Source organism: Sarcophilus harrisii, chromosome 2 (assembly GCF_902635505.1).
Source record: "Sarcophilus harrisii chromosome 2, mSarHar1.11, whole genome shotgun sequence".
NCBI lineage: Eukaryota > Metazoa > Chordata > Mammalia > Dasyuromorphia > Dasyuridae > Sarcophilus > Sarcophilus harrisii.
The window spans coordinates 127156508-127172829 of record NC_045427.1 but is presented as its reverse complement, the minus strand read 5'-3'; the positions used below and the strand labels follow the sequence as shown (position 1 = coordinate 127172829).

The following is a 16322-nucleotide window of genomic DNA, read 5'->3' as shown; positions in this document are numbered from 1 at the left end:
TGTAAGGATCAAATGAGATAACTATTGAAAAGTACTTAGTACTATGTGCTTGACACATAGTGCTATATTACTATTAATTGTATTAGCATTATTATTATTATTATTATAAGATTTAGAAGAAAATTATAGCAAGCAGCAGAGGAATTAGCCTTGGTGATGAGTAACAGTGTCATCATGTCACACATCTCTTATGTGACAAGACTCCCAACATGCCAGCACCCAAGAGAATACTAGGCTGAGAGACATATTATTTGAGAAGTATGGTTGTTAAACAGATAAGATTGCAAACGGAATAATAAGGCATTAATTACTATACTTTGTGTACGTTTTACATTGTCTCAAGTCAACGCATTATAAGCTTCTTTTTTATTTTATAAACTTCTATTTAGCCTTAAGAAGTTACGACAAATATTTCAAGAGATAATTGCTAGTGCCATCATATATTCTAGAACCTCTTTAATGGATGGCTAAAACCTCACATGAGTGGGCCATGTGTATATAAGACATTTTTAAAGGACTCTGGAATTTCAATCAGGTCTTAATTATCCATAAAGACTGAGGGTGATGAATTTGGAAGACAGATAACCTAATAATCTGTTCCATCTTGAACATCCTGTGGAAAATGATTCTAAACACAGCCAATGTTCACTTCATTTTTAAACTGAAAGAAAATGTGCTGGTAAGTACTAGACAGTAGGACAAGCTTTGAAAGCACTACTTGGAGTATGGTTAATGGATAATAGAATTCATTGATCCTAATGACAGGTTGATATAAGAAGGATTCTTACCCAAGTTGAAATCTGATTTCAGACATTAACTATTTTGTGAGTCAGGAAAAATCACTTTACTTCTATCTGCATTACTTTATCTGTAAAATGGGAAGAATGATACTTACATCTCAGGTTCTTGTGAGGATAAAATAAAATACTTTTTATAAAGCAATTATTTAGCACAGTGTGTGGCACACAGTAGGTTCTTTTTTTAATTCTTATTTATTTATTTATTTTAAAATATTGCTTTATGAATCATGTTGGGAGAGAAAAACCATGGGAGAGAAAAAAAAAACAAACAAAAAAAGAAGTGAATATAGAATGTGTTGATTTACATTCAATCTCCATAGTTTTGTTTTGTTTTTTCTGGATGTGAATGGTATTTTCTGTCCAAAGTCTATTGGGGTTATTTTGGTTCATAATTGATCAACACATATTCTTACTGTATATTGTGCATAATGTACTGGTTCTGCTTGTTTCATTCAGTATCAGTTTGTGTAAATCTTTTTAGGCCTTTCTAAAATCAGCTTGTTCGTCAATTTTATAGAATAAGAATATTCCATTACCTTTATATACCTCAACTTATTCATCCATTCCCCAATTTATGGGCATCTACTCATTTTCCAATTCTTTGCTAACTACAAAAAGAGCTACTACAAACATTTTTGCCTATGTGGGTTCTTTCCCCTTGTTTATGATTTCCTTAGGATACAGACCCAGTAGTGGTAGTGCTGGGTCAAAGACTAGGCACAGTTTATAGTCCATTTGATGTAATTCCAGATTGCTCTCCAGAATGGTTGGATCAGTTCACAACCCTACCAACAATGCATCAGTGTCCCAGTTTTCCCACATTCCCTCCAACATTTATCATTATCTTTTCCTATCATCATAGCCAGTTTGACAGATGTGAGATGGTACCTGAGAATTGTTTTAATTTGCATTTCTTTAATCAAGAGTGATTTAGAGCATTTTTTTTCATATGACCATAGATGGCTTTAATTTCATCATCTGAAAATTGTCTGTTCATGTACTTTGACCACTTAACAATTAGGAATTAACTTGTATTCTTATAGATTTTACACAGTTCTTTATATATTTTAGAAATGAGACTTTTTTCAGAAACACTGGATATAAAGATTTTTTTCCCCACTTTGTAGTTCCCTTTTAATCTTGTTTCTTTTGGTTTTGTTTGTACAAAAACTTTTTAATTTAAGGTAATCAAAGTTGTCCATTTTGCCTTCCATAATGTTCTCTGGTTCTTCTTTGGTCATGAATTCCTCCCTTCTCCAAAGATCTGGTAGGTAACAGTAATTCTTAATGAATGTTTGCTTTTAAAAAACGATTCTAGTAAATTATTAAAATCTCCTTTGGTATACCTCTCTATCAAAAGCTTTATGAGAATCTTTAGGTCCAGTTTTTTTCCACATAAAAGTAAACTTACAAACCAAGTTCAATGTGAGTGTCCCTCTTCGTTGGCTCCCATTTTGTACTTCGAATCATCTTGTAAAGTTAAGATCTCTGCTCTGTCTCAGCCAAGCTAAGTCTTAGACCATCAACTCATTTATGCCTTTCCTCAATCCAGTATTACTTTATAAGGATAGCCTCACTTGAACTATCCTTGCCCTTGAATTTTTTTTCACTTTCATGGTAAAACATTTTATCCTACTATTATGCTGAGATATTAGGCGCTGCGATTTTAAGTGTGGGCAGGAAAGAAAATGACCCTTCTTTTCCTAGTGGTGGGAAGTGTCTGTTGTTATTACTGGATGTGTAAGGCATAAATCTATAATAGGATTCATAAAATAATTCTCTAGAGTTGGGGGTGGTTTGAGAAGGGGGAGAAGAAAAAAGATATCTAAGGGATGAATCATCAACAGATGAGCTGTGAAGTACATGAAGTAAGCTACTTGAGTCTCAATCATTCATTCTGTCTTTGAGCTAAGAACTAGAGGTACCCTCTACCCAAAAAAGAACTGAAAACTTTGTAGGAGGCAAAACAAAAACCACAGGCTTTGAATCAGAGTGGCAGTTCAATCTGCTAAGCATCATGGATAGAAGAATGGGTGGAAGGGAGTCTCACTAATAATGACCTAGATTTCATAGCAAGTTGAACAAATAACATCTAAATTCAGAGGCAATTTTGAACAAGAAAGAGTCCTGCTTTACCTACAGGGTAGATTACCAGAAAGGGCTAGTCATTTACTTTTAGGGTCCACCTGGCAGTCAACTCTCACCTGTGTCTCCAAGCAACTCTAGCAAACAGCCAGTAAAAAAAAATAAATAAAGAAAAGTCTGTTCAAGCTGCTTTAAATGTGATTGAGCTTTTTCAGAGGATAAACTATCACAGCCACTTGTAGAGGGGTTAAAAGAACTCCTTCAAGGTCAGCAAAGAATGTCTAGAAGCCTAGGTCAATTATCTGGATAGAACAAAAGAAAGGACCTTTTTTGCTTTGTTGCTGAGCTTAATACAATAACCCAAAAGAAAAAAAAAAGAGTAATCCTTATTTGAGCCATTCAATTAATTAGGCTGTCCCTATTATGAGGTGTTTTCTATTTCTCATTTAAACTAAAAATGAATCCATGAAATAAGAGGAAAATGGGTGATAGCATAAATAAGTTTAAATACAAATCAAGTAAGATGTTCCTCTTTGAATAAAGAAGACCTTAGTTTACAGCTTATTGTGCTCCATTGGCATAAGATGTAATGATATGAGATAGCTATAGACCTCAAGATAAAGATTTTTCACATGACGTGCCTGAAAAAATGGAGAGAAATGAAGTCAGTCAAGATAAAAATCAGCTGATCTATCAGCTGTATGCAAATTTATATCTAACAAAACAGTATTCCCCTTTTCTCCAAACCAACTCTTGCTATTTCTAAGAACCAAGAATGACGGCTTAAAAATTAGCCAGCCAACTCAAACCTGCATATTTCTTACCTTGTTAATTCATTTAGAATGATAATGTGCTAATACTTAATTCAAGTATCTGTGATTTTAATGATATGAGTTGGTGATATGCAGACATAAAGATTCCATACCTTAATAGACAATCTCCATGAATTGTCACAAGGAAAAAACATTCTCTTGAGATCAGCCTGATTATAGGACTCCCTGACCACCAATATTAAAGGGATAACAACAATTACAGAGCTACAGAGCCAGTAACTATCCCATACTCAAAATCCTTGCACACTCATAAGAACTGTTAGAATCTATGCTGAACTGGCATAGAAACTAAGTAGATGAAAAGTATAGATGAACATGTGCAAGTAGATGGATATCCTATGAAATTAGTCTCTGACTATCTTTCTCTCTCTTTCTATATATAGATAAATATCTTTATATGCATGTCTATCTATCTATCTATATCTCTATATATACACATATATATATACATGTATAAATTAAAGATACAAGCATGAATACTACATAAACACATATGCATATGATATATATGCATATCTTCCTACACACATATGATGAAATCAACTTTTTTTTTTTTTTTTGCTGAGGCAATTGGGGTTAAGTGACTTGCCCAGGATCACACAGCTAGGAAGTGTTAAGTGTCTGAGATCAGATTTGAACCCAGGTCCTGCTGACTTCAGGGCTGGTGCTCTATCCACTGTACCACCTAGCTGCCCCTGAAATCAACATATTTTCATAGCAACCAATTTCAGATGACCCAAAGATCAATAAAAAGCTACCTAATGGGGATTAATGGATCACAACATATTACCAAAAATAATTTGTGTACAAGGAGTAGAAAATTAACATTAAAAATATACAGAACAACAAAATGATGGACCACTCATGTTGCAAACAAGAAAGATAAAAAGACAACCCAAGTATTATGATAGTATACAAGTAATATATTAAAAGTATCAGAAGGAAGTCTCTAATACATGGATGAATCATCTTTTGAGGATGTACGGAAAGACTATGCAAGAATAACTTGGAAAGACAAAGCAAGGTTATTACATTCTGTTTCATGAAGAGAGTAGTACCCTCTCCTGTCTCCATCCCTACACCCACCTCATTTACAAAAACCCTGATAATCTAAGTAAGGTCCTTCCTCGCTCAATAAAGGTAGAACAGCCTTCTCTCTATTGGTTGCAACTGTTCTTTGTGCAATATTGTTCCCAAATTATTCCTCCTTACATAACAAACATTACTCAAAGCCTTTAGAGCTTTCTAGGACATTTCAGAGCTTATGTACTTTGGCTAATGCCCAAAAGAATCCAGGATCATATATACCATAATCAGGCAGGCCAGGAGTTTTTAGTAATCCTGAAACTACCACACCAATATAAAGTTCAAGCTTTGCTTTTATGTCAAAATAGCATCGAATCCTGCAAGGCTAGAATTAAGTAGAGGCAGATGGATGGACGGATGCCAACATGGTGGAATAATTTGACATCCTAAAAGTCATTCTATCCCACAAATTATGTCCCAGAAAATTGATGTCTCATATTTCTACCCTTGGAAGATTCAATTCTTTGATTTCATCTATTACCTATTTGATTCATAGCTAAATTAGGAAAGAAAGTGGCAAACCTTGTGCCTGTAGTTGCCTACATATACACACTGGAATTAATGGTACTGTGTAGTAACATGAATAGTAAACACACACACACACACACACACACACACACACACCAGTCAATTCTTTGACTTTCCTTGCAAATTGCTTCAGGAACTCAAGCAAGTTTCTTGAGTTCAAATTTGCCTTCAGATATTCACTGGGCAGATCACTTAGCTCTGTCTGAATTTTTTCATCTATACAATAAGTATAATAACAATACCCCTCTCACAGATCTTGTGAGAATCAAATAAAATAATGTTTGTAAAGCATTTAACATAATACCTGACACATAGGAGGCCCTTTATATATGCATATTCCCTTCTTCTTTCTCTCCTTCATCTTTTACAGATCTCTGGATCTGAATCTTTGCTCCCATATAGGATTTTTCTCAATCCTATGAATCTCAGCACCCTACAGACACTTTGGTAACCATTTAAATTAGTTTTTGGTTTATTATACTCTTCTCCCAACTCAAATCCCACCTTCTACTTCCTTTTCTCCTGCAAGGCTCTACTTAAATTTCAACAAATGCTTGCGCTACTTCAACCTAAGAATATTGCATTGTTTTAATTTAAATGAAAATTTTGCTAAGGAGGAACATAGCAAATCTTATCTGTGAGTTGTAGTTCCCTGAGAATGAGTTTGAAAGCATTATATATGAATGTGAACTATTGGTGTTTTCTTATCATCTTATTTCTGATGGAGAAAGAAGGAGCAAGCAAAAAAACCCCACAGGGTGAGAAGTTTTTGATTTAGTAAGCAGGGGGGAGGAGATGAGAGTCCCAGGAAATGATTCAAAAAGATTCAAAAAAGAAGAAATTGGGAGCAATGAAAAAAAACAAACTACTGTTTTGTTCAAAATGTTGCCCAAGGCTAGCCTGGAAGTCTGAATGAATGATCATGACCTCTGAAAAGCTGTATTCCAAAATGTATTGGAATGAATGGCAGAAGAGAACAGGAAAAAATATAGGGAAAATCTCTGGCTGATTCAGTCAAACATATGAGATGGAGCAGATCTATTTGGTGACAGTGCTAGGAGGGTGGGTGAGGTGTGTATAAACACAGTGGGAATGGGGGCAGATTGTAGTCAATGTGTAAAGTAGAAGTATTTGCAAAAGAGGATTCAGTAAAAGCTTTCACGTTTCAAAATTCCAAGTTGTGAATCTACCTCAGGCAATTCAAATATAGTAGAACATCAGTGTAACATAGTTCATTATTATGCTCATCTAGATATACATATTTGAATACTTCAATAGATCTCTGATTCTAGGAAGGGACTCCCAACACTATTATAGACTATAGGCCACCAATGCCCTCTCAATTCCTGTCAATCTTTTTCTATTCCTTTGGAATCTTCCTCTCTTTGAAATAACTTGAAAATTGATCCCTAAGTGATTTCAAAATAGAATTACCTTCAACATATATTCATCTAGCCATTCTCCCTAAATTATCTCCTGGAGTACATTAGCAGTTTCTCATAGAAAACTTCAGGTTCCAAGGTGGTGTTTTCAGTTGTTTTCATTTTCTCTGATTCTCTGTGACCCCATTTAGGATTTTCTTGGCAAAGATGCTGGAGTGGTTTGCCCTTTCCTTCAAAAGCTCATTTTACAGAGGAGGAAACTGAGGGAGTTGAGGTCAAGCTAATAAATGTCTAAAGCTAGAGTTGAACTCAGATGAGTTTTCCTGACTCCAGATCCTGGGCTCTATCCATTGTGTTACCTAGCTACCCCAAAATGGTAGAGCCTAAATATTGTTGGTCCACTATACCATCCATTTAGCTGATATTCTTCTCTATGTCTTCTTGTTTCATCTATATTCGTCTTGATAATGTCCCTTATCTCTACTAGTGTATCCATTCATTGATAAGGGTGGGCAGCATAATATAATGGAAATAATGACGCATGAAGAGTCATGTGAAACGGGGTGAAATCCCTTCTCTGATACTGACTAGCTATATGACCTTGAGCAAGTCACTTAACCCTCGGATACTATGGTTATTCCTTTATAAAATAGGGACAATAATACCTCTAGAGTCTATTTCACAGGGTAAAAGCAAATGTTAAATTTTACAAACTTAAAGTGATATATGTTTCGAGTTACTTTCATCATCATCTTTATCATTGTTTTGCTGCTAGACCAGGATCTCACATTTAGATCTCACATATCAATAGTTAATTAATTTTTACAATATTATATATGATATACCTCTGTCTAGTACAACCCGAGATAGAAGCGAACATGGTATAGTAGCTAGAGCCTTACAATCAGGAAAACCAGAATTCTCATCGTGCCTCTGATACACACTGGTCAGTGAATGGAAACAAGTCACTCAATGTCTCATTGCCCTGATAACTTTATAACATGAAGTTCGAAAACAGTTGTTGATTTCCATTGATAGAAATAGTGTCCTCACTTAAAGTTCCTTGCAATAAAAATTCAGGTGCAAATTATGTAATATTGCAGTAAAACTTCTAGATCTTTTTTAGTTAATCAATTTATCACCTGGCATTAGTACACAGCACCTTCTATGTGTTAAACATGACTGATGATACAAAGGCAAAAAAAAAAAAAAAAAAAAAAAAAAACATTGCCAAGAACAACCACAAAAACCACCAAAAACAAAAAAACTAATCCTGCTCTCGAAGAGTTCACATTCTTATGTAAACTATTCTTTTATTTCCATCACAGCCACCCTCATATATTTGATTACAAAACAACAAATGATAAAGCTATAGGACTTTACATTTGTCCCTGACTTTGTTTTTCTCAGGTATAGTTCCTGGGAGTCCAGTTTGGATGGTGGTCAGATAGTGGCCACCAAAGCAAACCAAAATGTCAATATAAACAAATGAAGGGTTACCACTATGAGTTTACTTCAAAATCTGATGTCTTATATTTAGGTCAGAAAAAATCATGTTTAATATAAATGGTGCAGAATGTCATGGAATCAAAAAGTCCTTCTCTCTATGTTTAAAGTCCCAAATATTCACCATAAATGAGTAGCACTCGCTCTACAGTATAACTTTATAAATTGCTGAAGACTATGACACACACAAAAGAGCTAAGGGTCTTATTTAAATTTGATTTTCTAATAAGAATTTGGTACTAGTAAAGATTTGATTTAAATTATATGGAAATTGGACTAAATAAAAATTCTGCAAGTAATATACCTTGATTAATATTACTGTTTGCCGTGATTTTGTGTCTACATTCTTTCAATTTTTAGTATCCTTTTAAACAATAAAAAAAACCCAAACTACTCAAGAATTATAGTCCTCTGATGAGTCCCTGGTAAAGAAATGCGTCTGTCTGAGTGTGTGCTCAGAAGGTTCAGTCACTGCAGAGCATGGCAATAACTCATGGTACATTTTTATGTCATACATAACCTACATTTCTGCAGCAAGAAATTGAGAGCTGGGCATTTCCCTGGCATTTGCTGTGAATATGGAGCAGTGGAGGGCACTCTCTCCTTGCCCTTCTTTCTTCTGGGTCAGCTGCAAAGTAGGGAAGGTCATTGTCTGGGAGTAGATCATTATGGGTTGGCAGAAATCAAATGTTTTCCTCGGAGGAGCCCTGGAATCCAAGTCATGCATTCACTTTATTTTCTACAGTATTATCCAAGTCAGCAAAGAGGATTATAGCTCTAGGGCTTGCCAAGGATGCTAGTAGGCTTGGGTTTCAATCACTAAGTCAGTTTTCCATCCTGAATTGTGAGATCAATTTTTTTTTTCTCCATGAATAGAAGGTAAATAGCTTGGGTTTCTGAGGACCTGACCTTATATTTTCTTGGTTCCCTTCTGTGCCTAGCAGAGACCTTTCACATCTGAAACGTTGGAATTTTTCTTTGTAACCATAAATATGCCTCATTTTAAGCAAACTTACTATGAAAAAAAATCAAACTTAAAAAAGGATAAATCAGAGGTGTGGATGAGTTAAAGGGGAGGGGGGAAGAGAGTAGATCTTTATTTTATTAAAATATTCACTGCTAAGTTCCTTTAAACAAACACCTCTTTCTGTATATCTGAAATAATATTTGATTTGTATAACAGCAAGATGGGAAAGATGTAACTACACAATCGTTTATGTGAAAAACCTCTGGGCATTTTAGCATAGTTTAACAATTTAATAGAATAAGCAATTATTCTATTGTTCATGAGGTACTTGCTAAGCACAGGATAGAGAAAAACAAAAACTGCTCTCAAAGTGCTTAAATATTCTGGACTTTGGGTTCAAAATTACAACAGGATAACATGGTCCCTGAGAAGCTTCTGTTATATTGAACAGTCCCTTCTACTTTATAGGTCTCAATTTCCTCCATATAAAATGATAGTATTAAACCAAATGTTGCCAAGTTTCTCTCTGACTTTGTAGTTCTATGAAGAGATTTCTCAGGATAACTGCCCAGGGACAGTAGTGGGTGATACTGTGAACCATGTATTTCTGTAAGATGGACCACTGATCCCAAAGAATTACAGCATTTCAGGATATTGATTTAGAGCTAAAAGCATCCTTAAAGGCAATTTAATCCACAATCCCTTATTTAATGGATAGGAAACTGATATTCAGAGATGTTAAGTAAATTACCTCCGCTAATGCAAGTATAAAGCAGTATATCCAGAATTCAAATCTAGATTATCCAACGACCAAATAATTAGTGCCTTTTTTTTTTTTTTTTTTTTTTTACTGTACTTCACTAACCTTAGAGGTTGTATGTCTCAGCATGTTCATTACACACAAACCCTTTCTTGGTCTAGAATAATATATATATATATATATATATATATATATATTTTTTTTTTTTTTAATTGCTGTACTCATGTTCTGTTGTACTCTTCATGACCCCATTTGGGGTTTTCTTGTCAAGGAAACTGGAGGTTTAGCATTTCCTTCTCCAGCTCATTTGACAGATGAAAAAACTGAGGCACATAAGGTAAAATAACTTGCCTGCAGTCACACACCCAGCAAGTACCTAAGGCCATGGTTGAATTTAGGAAGATGAGTCTTTCAGAGGCCCCAACACTCTATCCACTGTACCTTCAAGCTGTTTAGATCTACACTTATTACTATGTTAATTGCAATATATGTTCTAGTTTTTGTTGTTATTATTTGTTAACATTTCATATTTCTCTTTATGATGTTGATTCAGATCTGTGGCATGTTTGATGTTTGATGAGGTGGAAGAGTTTTGTAGGGAACTGGAAATTGTTTCCAATGTTATTTCAGAAAGTTCCCTGTTGCATGCCACAGGTCTGATTCAAACCTATCTTACAATCTTATTTCACTTGATGATCAGGACTGAGCTGGATCAAACACCATTTTCTCTCTGTTCACATTCTGGTTGTGTCTAAATATGTGTCTGATTTCTTTTTCTTCTTCTTTTCTCCAGCCAACTTCACCTTGCCAAGCAGGTCAGGCCTTTATCAATTCAGTTCAGGTCAAATAGAGATCCTGGTGCTTTTTTGCTATTTTTCTGGTCTGTATTTGATATGACAAAAATGAATACAGTTTTTGGTGGAGAATTTCGTGTGAGTCTGTTGTATGTATAATATAAATGAAAACATCCTTTCCTCTTCTTCTCCCTGCCATACATACTGATCTTCTCTGAGGGCACTGTCTGCCCTATACCACATACTGTTCCTTTAACTGAGAAAATGTGATTGTTGTTCCCTCCCTTCCATTTTCTATTTAAGGAAAGTTCTTAAAATATATGAATTACGTGACTTATCCATCTCAGATAAAAAGAATTCTTTTTATAGATCAAGAGGCTGAATGCTTATTAATAACAGTAAAATTTTCCATGTGCTTTTGTATCAAAGGGGAGGCTGACTAAAGAATGGAGATGCCTTTATGGCAATAATAACAGCAGCAGATGAATAATTATAAAAGTGAGATGGAATTGAAAGGCATTTTAATTTGTCATTACTTCTCTATGTTCTGAAATATTCTAGATAATTACGCTGACTCTAAAAAAGGGAGTGTGTGATATTTTTCCTCATTATGAGATTAAATTCTCAAGGCACCCCTTTTTACTATAAGTTAAAATAAAGATTTCTCTGACTCCCTCTAATGATGTAATCATGCCTTAAAAACTGTTAAGCTGCTGACAAATTCAGTCTTCTCACTTACATGGAGAATGCTGCATTGCAAGCTTGTTTGAATTGGAGAAAGTGAACATTTGCTAGTGTGCCTCAGCAATTTATACAGATGTGATTTTACTTGTTTGTTTTTTGAGCACTTTCAACCTTTTTGCTGCATTAATTTGCAAAGCCAAGAACAACTGTAAGATTGTCATCAATTCATAGATTGAACAGTGAAGGATGTCAAGAAATTTTTCAAATGAGACTTTATGATAACTTAAAAAGAAAACAGGTGGTATGAATGTAAAGGCACATAGAGACATGCTCTCTTCTCCAATATTTATGCACATGTTCTCTATTTCTGTCTTTCCCATATTGCAATGACTACATACTCAAAATATGGTCTGGAGAATGTTTTCCAACAGCTGTTTTCAGAAGACAAAATTCTAGAGGAAAGATAAGTATGTTTAGGTGGGTGGTTGAATACTTCTTAGCTGGGAAGCACAAATGATCATCCTTATGTCCTTTCTGACAAAAAAATAATTGAATCAGGCAATGGAATCTGATAGTTTTTCTAAACTTCTTACTGACTCCTGGACTTGAACCTGAGTGGTGGTAGTAGTAGTAGTAGCAGTAGCAGCAGCAGCAGCAGCAGCAGCAGCAGTAGTAGTAGTAGTAGTAGTAGTAGTAGTAGTAGTAGTGGTAGTGGTGGGGGTGGTGGTGGTGGTGGTGGTGGTGGTGGTGGTGGTGGTAGTGGTAGTAGTAGTAGTAGTAGAAGAACTAGTAGTAATAGTGGTAGTAATAGTAACAGTAGTAGTAGTAGTGGTAGTAGTAGTTAGTAGTAATAGTAGTAGTGGTAGTAGTAGTAGTAGTAGTTGTTGTAGTGATGGTAGTAGTAGTAGTAGTAGTAGTACTAGTAGTAGTGGTAGTAGTAGTTAGTAGTAATAGTAGTAGCAGTAGTAGTAATGGTAGTGGTAGTAGTAGTTAATAGTAACAGTAATAGTGGTAGTAGTAGTTAATAGTAACAGTAATAGTGTTAGTAGTAGTTGTTGTAGTGGTAATAGTAGTAGTAGTAGAAGTCATGGTAGTAGTAGCAGCAGTAGTAGTAATGGTAGAAGTCATGATGGTAGTAGTAGTGATAGTAGCAGTAGTGATAGTGATAGTAGTAGTAGTAGTAGCAGCAGCAGCAAGAAGCAGTAGTAGTAGTAGTAGTAGTGGTAGTAGCGGTAGTGGTAGTAATAGTAGTAGTGATAGTGGTAGTAGTAGTAGCAGCAGTTGTAGTAGTAGTGGTAGCGGTAGTAATAGTAGCAGCAGTTGTAGTAGTAGTAGTAGCAGTAATAGTAGTAATGGTGGTGGTGGCGGTAGTGGTAGTAGTTCTAGTAGTAGTAATAGTAGTGGTAGTAGCAGTAGCAGCAGTTGTAGTAGTAGTAGTACTAATAGTAGTAGCAGTAGCAGTAGTAATAGTAGTAGTAGTGGTAGTGGTAGTAGTAGTACTACTAGTAGTAATAGTAGTAGTGGTGGTGGTAGTAGTAGTAGTAGTAGTAGTAATAGTAGTGGTAATAGTAATGGTAGTGGTAGTAGTACTAGTACTAATAGTAGTAGTAGTAATAGCAGTAGTAATACTAGTACTTGTAGTAGTGGTAGTGGTAGTAGTTCTAGTAGTAGTAATAGTAATAGTAGTAGTGGTGGTAGTAATAGTAATAGTAGTAGTAGTAGTAGTAGTAACAGCAGCAGCAGTAGTAGTAGTAGTAGTAATAGCAGTAGTAGTGGTAGTAGTAGCAGGTCTCCTCAATTATAGTGCCTTTCCACCGTTTATTATCTCCAATTTATACTGTCTGTATCTTGTTTGTGCATAGTATGCATGTTGTCTCCCCTATTAAACTGCAAGTTCCCTGAAGTTAGGGCCAGATTTTTCTTTTTCCCTTTCTATGCATACCCAGTGCTTAGCATAGTACCTGATATCAGTAGGTACTTAATAAATATTTGTCAACAGTGTCACTGCCAGAGGTTCTGGCTGTTCCAGCAGTCAGGTTTCTCTCTGATCTGCAGTTCTAACTACTTCTGGCTTTCATGCTGACCTTGGATAGGGTCATTATTCTCATAATTCAATGGATTCTCCTCTGCTTCAAATCAATGAAGAACTGAGATCAGCCTTCCTTGCAGTCTGTCCTATAATTGATTGAATTGACAGTTTGTCGACATCTGAAGTCTTTCTATTCACTCAGCAAAGAGAAGGCCTTTGCAACTCAAACATTTAAGTGTCTGCTTTCCTCCAGGGATATTTTGTAAAAGGGCAATAGATCTATCATTCTAAGAGACACTGAATATTCCACATGGAGTCCCTGAGCTGGGGGGCAGCATCATAAAACTTGACCTTTTCATAGTTCCTTCTGAAATAGGTCTTCACCATGGAACTTTATTATATTTATAGATTCACATTGGAAGAGATTATTAGTATCATCTACTGCAAGTCTCTCATTTTACACTCCAAATACACCAAGAAGAAGAAATTGAGAACCACAGAGTCTATAATTTGCCCTAAAATAGTTATAGATCTGGCACTAGAACCTAAGCTGACTGCCAGTCCAGTGCTATTTTCATGAGAGCATACATTCACTCCCTCATTCCCCATCCCTAATGGCACCCTGCTGCTTAAAAACCTTTAGTGGTTCCACATGTCTTATCCTGGCAATGAAGGCCTTCCATAATCTGATTCTAAATGTATTTCCAGGTTTCATTTTATATTATTCTTTCTTATAGGTATTTCATGCCTTTAATTCCACCCATGTTGAATTGTATAATCCCTTCTTGTCAGTCTTCATCTGTCCAATCTTTTCCTTTCTTTAAAGCTCAGATCAGACATCATATCCTTTACGAAACTTCTTTGATCCTACCAAATAGATGAGATTGCTCCTACCTTAAATTTCTCGTAGCCTTTTATTTAGAGACAGAATTTGAAAAAGAGACAGAATTTGAACCCCAAGTCTTTCCAACTCTACCGTGTCACACTATCTCAATTTTGCTTTTAATGTCACAAATATATAAATTCATTTCTTAATTCAATAATATAATATGGATTCCAGGTAAAACTATCCAAATATCCCAAAATTCAAATACTTTTTTTTCATCTGAGCAAAAGAGAGAACTCAAGAGAATAAAGAAAAGATTAAAGAAAGAGGATGTACATGACTTTCCATAATCTGACACAAAGTCAGCATCATATCTCTAAACCCTCTGCACTGGATCCATATCATAGATATTTATTAAATGTCTGATGAATTGAATTGGCTAAATTCTCAAAATACTTGAAAGTTATGGGTATTTAAACAGTAGTAGTGAAACCTATTTTTAAGCAAGAGAGTTTTTAAAATTATTTATCATATACAATTATGATGATCTGCTTCTCTTAGGATTGGGACATGTGATTTCATCAGTGTAGGCAACTCCCAGGATGGAAACTCTCTTCCCTAATGCAGTTCAATAAACCCCTACAACTTGTAGTCTTGGATCATTACTTGGGACTCAGACCTTAAGTAACTTCCTTATGATCATACAGTATATATAAGAGATAGATTTTGAAGCTTAAGCCTTCCCAGTTCTATCTTCCATGACACACTATATCTCTCTTTTTGTTCTTTAATGTAGTAATACAAGGTGGGTTCTAGGTAAAAAAAAATTATCCAATATTCCAAAGTTTTTACTTTTACTTAAATAAAAGATAACTTTCTTAATTTCAGCCACTTCTCAAATTGAATACTAAGAATATCTGAAAATAATTCATAACTGTATGGTAGTAAACATTTCTGTTCAGAGTACCAGGTATCACCTAAAATGAAGATGTATGCTTATTCAGGAGACTGATGATTCTGATTGCTCAGTGATGAATTATCACCAGTCTTGATAAGTAGGCTTAGCACTGAAGAATCAGGGCAGCCAATGTATTCATCATTTTCCTATTAAAGACTCTCCCTGAGTTTTGCTTCTCATTCTAAAATTAAATGAGAAGCCTCCAATAAAGCAGAGCCTAATTTCTCCCCCTATCTGCCCACCAAAAATCACATTAAATGGTAGCTTGAGAAAGAGTCATTATTTTGAATGAGTATGTATTTTTCTAGGTACTAGGTAGACAAACTTGAACTAATACCTTTGAAAGGTAAGGTGAAAACAGTTCTCCCCATTTGGCTAGCTTGGAAAAACCTGATTGCATGGATTTATTACTGACTACAGCCTAAATCTTCTAAGATCATTCTTATCCTAACAACAGGGTATGTTTATTGTATGTCATAAAGGTCACCTCTTAGAAGATGGGTGTTTATACCATATATGCTCATTTTTCTGAGCAGTGTCACTGGCATGCTATTAACTCTACATCTCTGACAAAAGAAATTCTATTTCATTTTTTCTTGTTTTCTTCTAAGGACATTTAAATTAATTTGGTGTTTGTATTCATAGCTTAGCAAACTGAAATTCTGTATAATGCACATAGATGATGTTGGCAAGATTCCTCTTTGGAGTCCTACAATTCTATTCTCTATTGATTCACCTGCAAAGTTCGGGTTGTTTGGAATCAGGAAGACAGGTTTTAGAAATAAAAATGGATTTTGGAAAACATTCATCCCAACCTTCTCTTTTTACTGATGAGAGTACCGAAGCTCAAAGGTAAAGAGTGATTTGCCTAAGGTAAGGCAGTCAGGTAATGGCAGAGTCCGAATTCAAACTAAGCTTTTTCTTTTTCCCTCTAAGTGCAGTGTTTTTTACTATAAAAGAAATAAATAGTAAGACCCAATTTGAACCAAGGTTCTATGATACCCAGTTTAGAGTTCTTTCTACAATAGCTGAGAAACTTTTTTTTAATCATAGTTGAATGTCATAAATATTGGAATAGATAACT

The 16322-nt window shown here is 35.1% G+C and overlaps 1 protein-coding gene across 2 annotated transcripts in view; it reads left to right on the top strand.

Annotated features, from left to right (window-relative positions):
* The window catches only part of ZMAT4 (zinc finger matrin-type 4), a 542554-nt gene that overhangs the window by 520423 nt on the left and 5809 nt on the right, over window positions 1–16322 (top strand). The gene's annotated exons all lie outside the window — the stretch shown is intronic.